This window comes from Dermacentor variabilis, chromosome 6 (genome assembly GCF_050947875.1).
Source record: "Dermacentor variabilis isolate Ectoservices chromosome 6, ASM5094787v1, whole genome shotgun sequence".
NCBI classification, from domain to species: Eukaryota; Metazoa; Arthropoda; class Arachnida; order Ixodida; family Ixodidae; genus Dermacentor; species Dermacentor variabilis.
Genome location: NC_134573.1, coordinates 156,220,896 through 156,234,168, shown reverse-complemented (window position 1 = coordinate 156,234,168; position 13,273 = coordinate 156,220,896). Strand labels below are relative to the sequence as shown.

Sequence of the window (13,273 nt, the reverse complement as noted above, 5' to 3'; positions counted from 1 at the left end):
TTTCTCTTTTACCGCGAAGCTGTTAGCCTCTAGTTGGTCGGAATTTTTCGTGTCCGTCAGCAAAAAGAAAACAAAAAAAAGCGCGTATTTCCTTTGGAATCAGGTATACAACATGCAGCGCAGTATTCATTTCAATAAATAAAAGCACAAAACAAGCCTCAAAACCGTAAGATGGATGACAAGGCGCCTGTGAAAACGCGAAGCACGTTCCTTCTCCCCGCGTGTGTTTCCAGGTGAAGATTACGGCTGCATAAGCTGCTCCGGTGGTAAAGAGGAAACAGCAACATACGAATCAGTGAGTGACGTCACCAAACTTCATAAATATAAAACGGAGAGCTGCTTAACGACTCGTTCATTTCATTTTAAGACCGCTATGGTTAGACCACGCGAAGCTTAGACAACTGAAGAGCAGCGTGAATACGATGAGCGTCAAAGAGTGCAAAATCGTAATGCTCAACAACGGTGTCGCACTAAGGCTAGGCAGAATAATAAAGCATTTCATGTCCCCATCGACGGCATTTGAGTGGTTTTTTAACAGCTTCGCTGGCCATTCAATTTTGTAGGGTTGGGAGGGCGAGTGAAATACGTCACTTTTTTTTTTATCCCACGAATACATTCGAGATAAACCCGTGCAGAGCATTTCCAGAATCAATATGGATTATGACAACGTGGTTGCCGGCAAGCAAAAAGAAAGCTAATAAAAACGAAGTATTCTGAATAGAAATAAAATTAGTATTGACCCGGACGTGATTCGAACACGCAACCTTCTGATCTGGAGTCAGACGCGCTACCGTTGCGCCACCGAGCCCACCACCGCTAGATGTACTAGGGAGGTAGTCTCCAAGAGTCCACCTAGGGGACGTGTCCATTTCGTCTGCTGCTGAAGTGCTGATTGGCTGTGGCGCCTCACTGCAGCGGTTACGCAGCCCAGCCCAGCTAATCACAACACACTGCATTATTGCATCACAAAAGGCCCAGCAGATTTTCCGGGTTCAACATCTAGGCACCATTTCGCGTCAAGGCATTGATAACACGTCAAAGCGTCAAGGCCGACATTTGCATCAATCTGTGTCCGATTCATTTCCACTTGACGCGCCAAGGCTTCGCTGTGTAGTGGACGAAGCCTTGCGGACAATGAGGTTCGAGTGAACGTACACAAGTTTTTGCACGCGATCCTCTGGGAGCCTGTTGCGCAGCTTGGAGCGCGCATTTCCAAAGTAGGTCAAGTTTCTCTCACATGTTCCAGAAAAGGGGGAATCTGCAGTACGCAGAAGGCGAGGGGGCTCAAGGGCTGGTTGTAGCAAAGTGCTTCCTCCCAGGTGGTTGGATCCGGGTGCTTCACAGACTTCCAAATTTCTTCTGACCAAACTATACGATACGTCGGAAGGATAGCGATTAAGAGACTTAGATAGGCTATTGCTGGCTTGAAGGAACAGCGTTATAATGGCGTGACACAGAATGCACACAGAACAGTCGCAACTGTTCTGTGCGCATTCGATCTTTTGCGTCCTGTCCTCAAAACGCGCCGTTCTAACCATGATACGTCAAAAAGGAGTCGCATCACAACAGAATAATTATGCAGAAAAGCTCTGTCTTCTTCTCCTATTTTCAATTTTATCCTGATTAAATAAAACGAAATAAAAGACATATTTTACCCCGAAATTTTCAATGTTCTTTTTCTTAAATCTCCGCCCTAGACCCCCTTTTACAATAGTGCACTGAATGGCGACCACAGACGGCTGTTGGCATTATTCCTCTCACTTGAGCGCTTCACTTAACGAATTTAGCGATAGCGTATATGCAGGATAATTGGTAATAAATTGGTTCTTATGAACGCATATACTGCAGATTCAACTCTACCCCCCTCCCCCCCTCCCTCCTCCCTAAAGAAAGCACAAAGAAAGATGTACGTGCGTGACCCGTCTCGCACGAGCGTATTACCTTAATTATACGGGAACCCTAACTACCGCTAGAGGAAGCCTCGGTTATAGTCTAGTTACGTAGTTATGCGGAATCAGAATTAAAGCCTAAGCGAATCTGCATGCGCAGTTTCCATACAGTTAGCGGAATGACTGTGGCTAGATTCTTCATGCAAGTGAACATAATCGCATACGCTCATAACTTATGGTTAATTTAGTCATTTTTGACACCCCCGCTGCAACCTGGATATCAGCTGTGCACTCCACCACAAACGAATATTACGAGTCTCATAACGACGAACGCAGAGTTTACGTCGGAAAACGGCAGCTGAACGACCGCAGAGAAGTCACGGTGTGGTGCTCAGGCAGTTCGGTGGCTTGCAGAAAGCTGGGATTATGTCGCATAGCGTGAACTAGGGGGGGGGGGGGGGGCACTGTAATCTCTTTCCCTGATGCAAATTGGACGCCTTTAGTTGACTGGCTAACAGCCCCCATGACAGTTTAAAAACAATATGGGGCTGAAAAAATTGAGTTATCTAAATTCTAGGGTTAACGTGCGACAGCTACGATCTGATTATGAGGGATGTCGTTGTGGGAGAGTCCGGATTAATTTTGACCACTGAGGTTCTTTAACCTGCACCTACAACAAAGCACAAAAGCGTTTTCGCATTTCGCCCCCGTCCACGTGTGGCCGCCATTGCCGGTATGAAAACCATTACCTCGAGCTTAGTCGCGCGACGCCAAATAACCGCTAAGGCATACGGCGACAGATGATATATCAAATGTCTGTTCCCGAGAAAAATCTTGTTGAGCTTTGAGAGTCAATCCAGTTGGTGTGTGTTTCCATGACTGGTTCGTGCGTGTGATGTCCTCGTCCTTTTTTGACATTTTTTCTTTCCCTCTGTTTTCTTGATCACTGGCTTTGTTCTCACAGAACTTTGTTCTTTTGTTAACACTTTTATTTTTCTTGTTACTTTGCTTGGCGAATAGCTTCGGGATAACCAACCTATATTAGGGAGCAAAGCTTCAATCTAACACAGCTAATAAAGGAAGAAAGAAGAACACCCGTGACTTTTACCACAGCTAACTGCGATTTTTTTCAAGATTATAGGGCTGTGCTCAAGACACAAATGCTGGCTTCTTGTTTTAGAAATGTAAGCAGAGTGAAACGTAGTAAAAGAGCACAGTATCATGTTAAGCCGCACAATCACCGACATGCTCGCCACGTACGCTCCTGCCCACCATCGTGCCTGGGACGTGAGACGCTACGTAGCCTTTTCCTTCCTTTAAATATTTTTTTAGAATCACATATAATTCATTAAGCTATGATATTCATGGAAGTGCACCGTTTTGTCTCCTTTTTCGCCGCGAACGCATTCAGCGTATGGACAACTTACATTCTGCCAATCTAGAGCCACCATCACAGTATACGCTTAAGGTGTCATCATGCGAGCTATAGCTCCCAGTCACATGACCTATGACCATCTTATCATATCGCAAGCGGCACATAGGTCCGGTTACGATCGCCGCCGCAGGGACACATATTACTATTCTGGTTCCCTGATGCTGCTCTGGCCGCCGTCTCGCTCAGTTTGAATTTTCAGCGGAGCCCTTTCCGCGCTACAACCCACCCCACACTGCGTTTTGCGCCATAGGTCACCGAAATCACCTATGGTACTGCTCTGGTAAAATATGTGACGCCGTCTGCGCGCCCACAGCGCAGTGTAATTCGCATCATCTGACAAAAGAAATGTAACCTAGCTGCTGATGCAGCCCCCTCCACGCTCCGTATAAATGATACTGCGAGAGGGCTAGTGCCTCGAAAGGAAAGATCCCCCCCCCCCCCGATCCTGTGACATAAAATAAATACCAATTCTTGGGTAATACTATATCAGAGCCTCCTATTTTTCCTTTAGAATATTTGTAAATACGCTATTCGGTGCAACAATATGCGTAAAACCGCTTGTGAAATTGCTGAATAAGGCTATACGGAAAAAAAAAATCTCCCGGTATAGTATAGGACCCGAAACCTAATTAGCACAACGCTTTATCCGAGAGTTAAAGGTGTCCTGAACCACCCCTCGCGCTTGGTGAAAAAAATCACCGGCCAAGCACTCCGTACAGATGGTTAACCAGCGAAGCTGAAATGTGCGGACCCGGTGTTTATCACTGGGATAATCCCACTTGTTTATTTAACGATGGCTTGGTAGGCTTCCGGATCCTCGGTAGGCAGTAGCTGCTTGCGCTCGGCTGCACGCGCCTTTTCTTGTGCACGGGCTGCAGCATCAGCACGGCGTAGACGAGCTCGTTCCCGGTTCTGCTCCCGGCGTCGCTGATCAAAAGCCGCCTGCTCCTCAGGAGTACGTATAACGCGTGGCCTGATCATTTTGGAGCCGGACATAAACTGTTGCGCGCTCGCTCGGCTGCGATGGAGAGCAACAACGTCCACTACTGGCGCAGCTAATCCAATACCACCTAGATAGCACAAGGCCTTTACACTCCGATCCATGAAGTCATGTTACCTGGGCCGACTGCCATAGAATCTAATGCGGATGCTCCCGAGCAGGCAACGGTGATTTTAACGTCACCGCTTTCATCGCGCTAGCATTGTCAATGGAAACTTCGGGCCAGGCAGCGTGACGTCATGGAACGGAGTAAACAGGCCTTGTGCTATCTAGGTGGCGTCAGCTAATCGCGTGCCTCTTTTTATCTCTTTCTTTTTTCGGGCACGCACATGGGGTTGCGCCGGAGGAGTTTCCGATGTACAGGCGACCGACAGATGGACGGACGGACGGACGAATCGGCTGGCCATATACAGCTTCGCTGTAAAACATAGTCTGAGGATGGCATACTCCTCTGAGATCATCTTAGCCAAGTATGGCAGTCGTTCGCGGCGCGTGGAGCTCACAAGCGGAGCGCGAAACTCAATGGTGAAGTCACCTTTCTCTCATATGCCCTGTACACAACAGAAGCCTGCTCCGCACTCCTTTCTGGACGCTTTATTTCGTAATACGGCAGATTCCCATAGGCGGCTACTATTGGTCAATAGATGACATCAATCAAGAGGGGTGTTTCGATCAGTGCGCTTCTTTCTACTGTTATTGTGTACATTTATTGACATAGTTTAATGAATAGGCTGAAGTAAGCGACAATCTTCCTCTCGAATTTCGATAATAATGTACTTCCGGAATAAGCCGAATATACTCTGTTCCCGATCGGCCGCGGCCTGCGTAGTAATTAAACTTTGGCCACCCTGCTCATCGGTGTCGTAGCCGTTGGGTCTCGCTAATTTCGGCTAGTCTTGAACACACAATTAGCCTCGAACCAGCGAAACATAAGGTGAGACCACCTGCGCGCTTGCCAGCGCGCGCTCACTCCTCGCCGCTCTTGGTTAAACGTCTTGGCAGACTGAGATATTGATAACGCTTCAAAATACGCAAGTCGGATGTGGCTACTATCCGTCGGTGAAGCTGGTGCACGACAAAGCCGATCGGCATCACGTAGCATGGCCAGACGAGCATACGAACACGAGCACGCCGTCAAGCCCTGTGCACTTGTGCACAGGGCCCCTTCAGGGCGCTTGTGCACTATCTTTGCATGTAGCTGCGGTTTTCTACGTAGCGTAAATACCACGGCCGCCAAGGGCTGCCGCAACGAGTCCGCTACCTAAGCGTGCTGCGGCTCGGTGAAGACAACTGCGTTTGGCTTACGTTTGGCGCGTCGTAGGGGCCATATTCTGCGGTGGTGACTACGCTAACATCCAAAATCAAATTTGAACGGTGCACCAGGGTGACGTTCAGTAGGCGGAGTGGCGGAGCGTTGTGGGCACGTCCGCTCCGCCGGAGCCTTCGCGGTGCAAGTCATTGAAGAAGGAGCGCAAGCACCACGAAGGGTCCACACGCATTTCTCCACTTCGATAAAAAGTGGCTCTAGGCCCCTTTAAGAAAAAAAAATAAGCCTTTTGGTTGGAAGGAAAGGAAGCCGATTTTCCCTAAAAGAAGTCCAGTACTTATTTTGCGTCAAGAATGATGCAGTGCTGCGAACGCAGTCCTTGTTCAACGCCGAGCAGAACGCTACTGTTCTGTTTCAGGGAACCAGAGTTATGTCTGCGAAAGCAATGGTTCCCTTTTCCTATGGAAGCCAGCGTCGGTTCTTCCCGTCGTCATCGACATTGCCTTCACCGTCGCTGTCATTGCTGGCGTCGTCTTGTTTACCGCTGTCGTCATCATTCACGGGCAGAGGATGATGGTGATGCGGATGATGCAATCAATTGCTGCTATTAGGTGTCACTTAAGTAGATTTAAGTTTGCCAGCCCGTCTACAGATAGAGAATGGGAGAAGGACGGAAAGGCAGAGACAATAACTGTCAAAAGCAGACACCAAGACAAAACAAGCCAAGATAAGAGAAGACAAGAAATGCGGCTGGACAGGAGTTGCTCCTGTCCAGTCGCCTCACTTGTCCTGTCTTGTAATCGTCGTCCGTTTTCAGCTATAAACATGCGTCAACTAACCCAGCAGTTCGTTTTACTAATGTTGACTAGCCTTTCTTCGAGTTTGTTATCCAATAAGATTAGAAGGAGATGGGGAAGTAAAAATAATAGCGAGAGAGAGAGAGAGAGAGAGAGAGAGAGAGAGAGAGAGAGATGAAAGGAGTTCAGATCAATGCTACGCACAGAAAAGGCGGAGCGTGTCCACAACCGGGCACTCGTCTGTCACTTTCAGGTGCTCTGCGATAACGCGGGTGGCTTTCTGGGCTTATGAACGATCCGGCCGGGATTCCAAAACCGTTTGCTTCCGCAATATTTCTTCAAGTGACCACTGTGCTGCATATAGAACAGTACTGTGACGGTTCCTCGCATTTTTTGCTCGCCTTGCGCGCAACGAAAGTGGACAGAGGAGAGGAAATGAGGCGTTCTGAAGCTCCTCTAGACGGCCGCACTTAAGCGCAGGTGTTCCTTCCATAACGCTCCGAGGTACCCATTCACCTACGAACTATTGCGCCAGGCGAGGAGAGAGCATCAAATATAGAACCACGACCACGCATTTATGCCGTAACGCCGAGCATGGATTCAGCATTGTTGAGCGCAGCTGAGTGCAACGCCGTTCTTGTATCTTTCAAGGCTTTCACGGTCCCTTTGGCGCTGAGTGCCTGAATTATTTACCAAGAACCCACTTTTATTTTTATTTTTTGCAACTCAAAGCGCGTTGCAATATCAGAATGCATGCTCGAATCGGGCAAGAAATAATCCAAGATGTAAATGCAACGTAATAACTTCCAAAAACAAAATGCAAAAAAGAAACAGAGGTACGAGATTTTGAAGCGAGATTCTCATTTGTAGTTTTGTAGCGATATTAAGAATCAGGTGTGAAAGGAAAGAGAAACTTGTGTTTTTATAATGCGTCGCTAATGCACAATTACGGGAGGAAAGCCCGTTTCATTTGAAAGCAATATCGTTTGTTAGGAAAATGCAAAAGAGCGTAGTTAATACCCAACAACCCAAGAACCACACTAATACCAAGCAGGTGTTACATTGAAGCAGAGTATTAATAAAATACTCAAATCATGATGCAAAGGGGCCAGTGTAAGAAAGGTAAAATGTATATATATATTTCCGTAGTGATGTGAATGTCCCGTACGTTTTCCACTTGTTCAGCACATGCTTACTTTTTTCTTGCTAAAGAAAAGCAAATAAAGAAAAGTTAAAATCTGCGGACACCTAAACACTTCTTATGGGTTGGGAATGCGAAAACATTAATGTCCACTTGGACGCCGCTGAGCGGTCCTTGGAGTTATGAATGAATGAATGAACTTTATTCCCCTTTTAAGAGAGGGGAGGGGCCGGGGGTGGGGGAGAGAGAGGTCTAAGTACTCCAGTCCCAGCAGGCGTCCGTCACCAGATTACATGGCTAGAAGTCCGTCTACCAGTCGTGGTAGGCCTCCGCTACCTCCTCAGCCCACCTAAGGACTCGGTCCTGTAGGGTGGGATCGGAGTTGCGCAGGGCAGTCTCCCACAGCTCCTCGCTACTAATTACTGGTTTGAGCGTGCGGGGGGGGGGGGGGAGTTTTGATGGAGCATTGCCGCATAATATGGGACAGATCTGCTATCGGGACAGGGCAAAAGCGACACTTGGGTGTCGAGTATGTGGCGGGAAAGAATAAGTGCAAAGTGCGCGGGGTAACAAAAGGGCGCGTTTGTAGTTGGCGCCACAGTATTTCTTTCTGGCGCGTTCTAGGCACCGATAGAGGTGGATACATTAAGCGTTGGTGTCTGTAATGTGTGCAAATTTCATGGAATGTGACGAGTCTGTCTTTATTGGTGTGTTGTTGGGAGTCATTGGGTTCTAGAGTTAGGCCCATATTCGCGGCCACTCGATCCGTGAATCCTCGAGCAGCGGCATCGACCATTTCGTTGCCGTGGAGTCCTTGATGTGCTGGAGTCCATACGAGAGCGATGTCGTTTTCTGATGGGTGAGCGACAAGTAGAGAGTGCGCGAGGTTGTTAATGTAGACATTACTGAAGTTACGGATAGCAGTCTTAGAGCCACTAATGATGACTTGGAGTTAGGAACTCCTCCCGGGCAAGCGAGCGCGTTGAGATGCTTGGATAACACCTCCTTGACAGCAGAAAGCCGGTGCACTTCGATCCATGACGTCATGCTACCTTGCCTTGCTGCCGTAGAATCTAATGTGGACGCTCCTGAGTAAGCCGCGGCGATTTTGACGTCACCGCTTTCGTCACGCCTGGTTTAGCAATGGAAATTTCGGTTCAAGTAATATCATGTCAGAAAACAAATTGCACAAGTCTGCTATCTAAGGCGCTGATCTAGCCTAGTTGTTAAGACACTAGACTTTTGAGCGTGGGTTTGCATAGTTCGAAACTCTCTACCGCGAACGTTCTTGCTTTCGAATTAAACGTTTCTTTTATACATTAATTTATATTGCAGAAATTGCCGATGCCGAGTTAGAATACAGGCGAGATATTGGGCGGACAAGGAACGCGCGGGTAACACAGGCTTGCGAGAGCGAGGCTGACGTGACGTCGCGGCGATGCCCTCTCCCCTCACGCAACAGCTGGCGCGCCAGCGCCGCAGCTGGTGTTCCCTTTCGCTCACTATGCGCCGCCGAGACACGCACGTGACGCATCGTCACAGCCAATGGGAATTTAGGCGCTGTTTCAATGCTACAGACGCCGGATTTTGGGCTCAGCGGGCCATTTGATGCTTTCGCATCATTAAAGCATCGTTGCTGTGCATACCAAAACCAAACTTCGCACTCCAAAGTAAAGATAAAACTTGGAAATATGTCTTAAGAGGTTAGTGTATAGCGTGAATGTAGCTGGTGGTTCGTTTTCGTTTCGTTTATTTTTAAAGCGCGATGATGGATCGATTGTAGTAGAAGAAAGAAAAAGAAAAAAAATGAATGGGCGGGTTTGCCTATATAACTGTGCCACTCACCATTCCGCAGCGCGATATACGTCTTGCGCATTACTACAGCTTCAGGTGTGCCTTATTTTTTGACCCTTATAGAAGTGTTAACAGTTGATGAAGTAATATCTGTTGAGACGTCTGCGTTTACCGCCTCCACTAACAGAACAACATCTCATGCGAACAGTTCTTGATTGCTTTCTTTTCGGTCCACGCTGTTCTCGAAAGCCTCAAGCCTCTCACCTATGTTCGAGCGGTTGCAAGCAGCTCAAAAACTGGCTCGGTGCTTATACTGTTACCCGTGGCATACTCTTTCAGGGCTTGTTAGAGTGGCTGGAGGGATTTAGCTAGGGAATCTGGCGGAGATGTTGAAAGCAGATGGTTCCTGCCGCCCCATGTCACGCTTGAAGTATGCGTTAGTGCGTTCCGGTTCTTACTTAAATTTTATTTTAACATTCCGTCTGTTTTGTTCAAGCCGGCTTACCCTTGTTGTGTACTGTTTCCTTAAGCGAGAACGTGCCGCTGGCATCACCCACCTTGGCAACCTCTCCTACACATGCATTAATGACAAAAAATAAAATAAATTTTCTGTACAGGATAAATCGCTATGAGTGATGTAAGTTACACAAAAAGAAAGAAGCTGCACAATATGAGAAACAAGAGAGATATAGAAGAAAGAAAGGGTTGTTGACGTTATGTCGCACTTAAGCGCGCAGTTTAAAAGGAAGTTTCAGCGCGAGCATACTGTCAGCACTTTGAGGTCCCTGCCCGTTGTCCTCCCTATATCTCTAGTGGTGGATGTGCTGGACGACCCAGCTTACCAGCGCATTAATAACATTGAAAGCATATCGTTTTAATCATTTGTTTTTTATTATCTGTCTACTTATTTGCCTCGGCGATAATGTCAGGAGCTGATATCTTGGTTGTCTGATTCAAGTACTCGGTGACCGTAACGGAACGCAGAGAATCGGCAAAGCACTCTCTCGAAAGAATTGCCGCGAGAAGAACTGAAGTATACCGCAAGTGTAATAAAATTCTTGGTTGCGTATTTTTACCAGTTGTCCCTGACTGCACTGGGCAATGGGATTCAGAGCAGGCTTGTTACTTTGACGACGTGCGCGCGACTGGTATGAGATGAAGCAGGAGATAAACACACGATAGAATACCGACGAAGCGGTGAAAAACAACAAGCACCCAGCAAAAGCGCATGACGCGGACGCTGATCAATAATTATGAGAGAAGGGCAATACTTTGATTTAATAATAATAATAAAAAAGAAACCGATTAAGGAACGCACGAATTTCGTTTTTGACCTGAGGCACTTATAGGTCCGGCCCGTCACACAGCCTCTTACGAGAAGCTTGAGACCACTTTTCTGCGAAGTCAATCTTATAGGATATTGCGTTCTATCGTTTGCTTTTGTAGGCGTTGTGCTCGCCCCTTCACTTTTCTTGCTTTTCGTTTGAGCGACGTACCAGCGGGTAGAGACGCACTTCAAAAAATCTTGTTTCGTGCTAGAGCGCCGTTCAAGTGAGATTTGTCGTCCTTTCTTCCCTTTCGCGTCGCCTTTGGCAGCCGGCAACTTCTCCCCAAAGAGAGAGAGAGAGAGAAAAAAAAAACGTGGTTAGCTTTCAGCGCTTCGCTTCCTTCGAAGAAGAAGACTTAGTGGAGAGCAATTGTAAGAAGGTTTGGGGAGGCGAGGAGGAGGGGGGGGGGGGGTCGCGGCGTAGGACCGTGGCTTGCCTTAGAAAGATCTCTTCCATAACAGAAAACTTCAGAGAATAAAAGGCTGGTTTGGCCTCTATTTGTTGGTCGCTGCTCTACCGGAACGCTTCTCGCGCTTGGCAGCGCGTGCTTTGCCTTGACAGCGCCCCGTCAGCTTTGCCGAGCACGTCACGATCTTGGAACTAAGAGTAGATAAGACAGACGAGAATTGACTATCGAGAAAGCGGACAATAAGCTGCGTAATAAAACCTTTTAAAACTGGCTGTGGTGATCTCGCTGGGGGACTGCTTCCTTTAGTTTCGTTGTCGACACAATGCACCGACACGTCGATGTGCATACGCTCTAGATGGTATAATCAGTTTGATATACATCAAACTGTACTTAAAATGCAATCAATATGCAGCACCTTTGTATAGCGCATTGAGTAGCGCCTCATTTACCGCGTATTATGACACTTGTGCAGCCTTTCCGTTCGTAAACGAAGCCAGTGCACTGAAATTCGCTAATGTCGCATCGTTGTAAGCTCGGCTTAGGGGCCAGTCGTTGATTTGTTGCTGCGCTTCGCGCGCACGCACACACACACACACACACACACACACACACACACACACACACACACACACACACACACACACACACACACACACACACACACACACATATATATATATATATATATATATATATATATATATATATATATATATATATATATATATATATATATATATATATATATATATATATATATATATATATATATATATATATATATATATATATATCACACAGAACCATAGCGTCTCGTTCTGCAATTGGCAAACGCGAGCAGTGCTCTACCACAACGTACCCCATGCTACGGACGTCCTTGTTGCTCGCTCTTTTCTACCAGTAAAATAAATGAACGGTGTCTGTACCGTGACATCGCGATCTTTCCCGTATAGATCCCTTGACGACGGCACGACGTCGTTCTGACCCGCGTGTCGATTCGGTAGCACAGCGGTGGCAGCTCCTTAGCGAGATTTTATGTCCGAAGGCAGCTTACAACCCCGGCAGGACAAGCCGTAAAAGAGCGCCCCAGGCGCCTTTGGTTGGTTTTTCTTTTAGCAACAGGGGCCTTCGACATGCGGATACAAATTTGAGGACACAACGAATGAGGTCAAGCCAAGTAGGGTTCGCAAGGGACGAGCATGAAGCGAAACATTCACTGTACCCTGCCGACTTGGGAAAGGTAGAGGCCCCGATGAAGCCTGAAATTGTTCGAATATGAGTGATGCGTAACTACACTGTAAACGGAAATAACTCCGAGGTGGGAGTATACTGCTTGTCCTATAGCGACCCCCCGGTTCGGAGTTTTTTTTGCTCCGTATGATCGGAGTAGAATTTTTACTCCGTACGAGTGGAATTTTCGCGTGGAATTATGGGAGTTTTTTTTCTGTATTTTCTTTATTTTTTGCTTTGCTATTGACGGAGTTTTTTCGAGGTGCAACGGGAGTATAAAAAGAGCCATCGCGTGAGTTTGCGCGAACATGTTTACATGCAGAGGCTGCTGGTCAAATTTCGAAATATGCACACGAGACCGCGTCGAATTCGACGGAACAAGTCAATGAAAGCACATATATAATGACATACATAAACATTTCAGAAACGCCCAATGCAGAAATTTGAAAGACATCACACGTACACGCGATACTCAAGAAGCAACGGTGCCAGTATATATAGCCACGATATTGTGTGCCTCGAAACCGCCTAGGGAGCAGGTGTGCTGTTTTCAGAATTACGACTCACATGCTCGTTCATACGAGATCTCGCTCTCTGAAATTAACAGAATACCTTAAGCAACACAAAACTGTTAATTCAAAATAGTGAGAGAAAAAAAGTTAATTTCGTAATTTTTCAAAATTATCATGCCATTCTGTGAGTGCTGAAGCGACTTCGCACACTGCCGGCGTTCGCGGCCAAAAAGTAGTGCGTTAGTTACAGTAAGCAAGAAAAATGTAAGTGCATGTGTTGCATAGCAAAATTAAATTTTTGCGATATAGTGGTAGCGTAGCAAGAAATTATTACGTTTGAGCATGACCCGCAGCAGCCGACATAACACCGAGAAATGCACAGTCGTACATTTTATACACCGCACTACTTGCTCTGCGTCCGAGCAATCTGTCTCGGTTGCGAAAAGGAGCTACATCGCTGATCTGTCGAGT

At 47.0% G+C, this 13,273-nt stretch overlaps 1 non-coding gene across 1 annotated transcript; it reads right to left on the bottom strand.

Annotated features, from left to right (window-relative positions):
- Positions 1 to 736: 736 nt before the first annotated feature.
- On the bottom strand, positions 737 to 808 carry TRNAW-CCA (transfer RNA tryptophan (anticodon CCA)). Its single transcript has one exon. It is a non-coding gene; the product is annotated as a tRNA-Trp (tRNA).
- Positions 809 to 13,273: the final 12,465 nt, after the last annotated feature.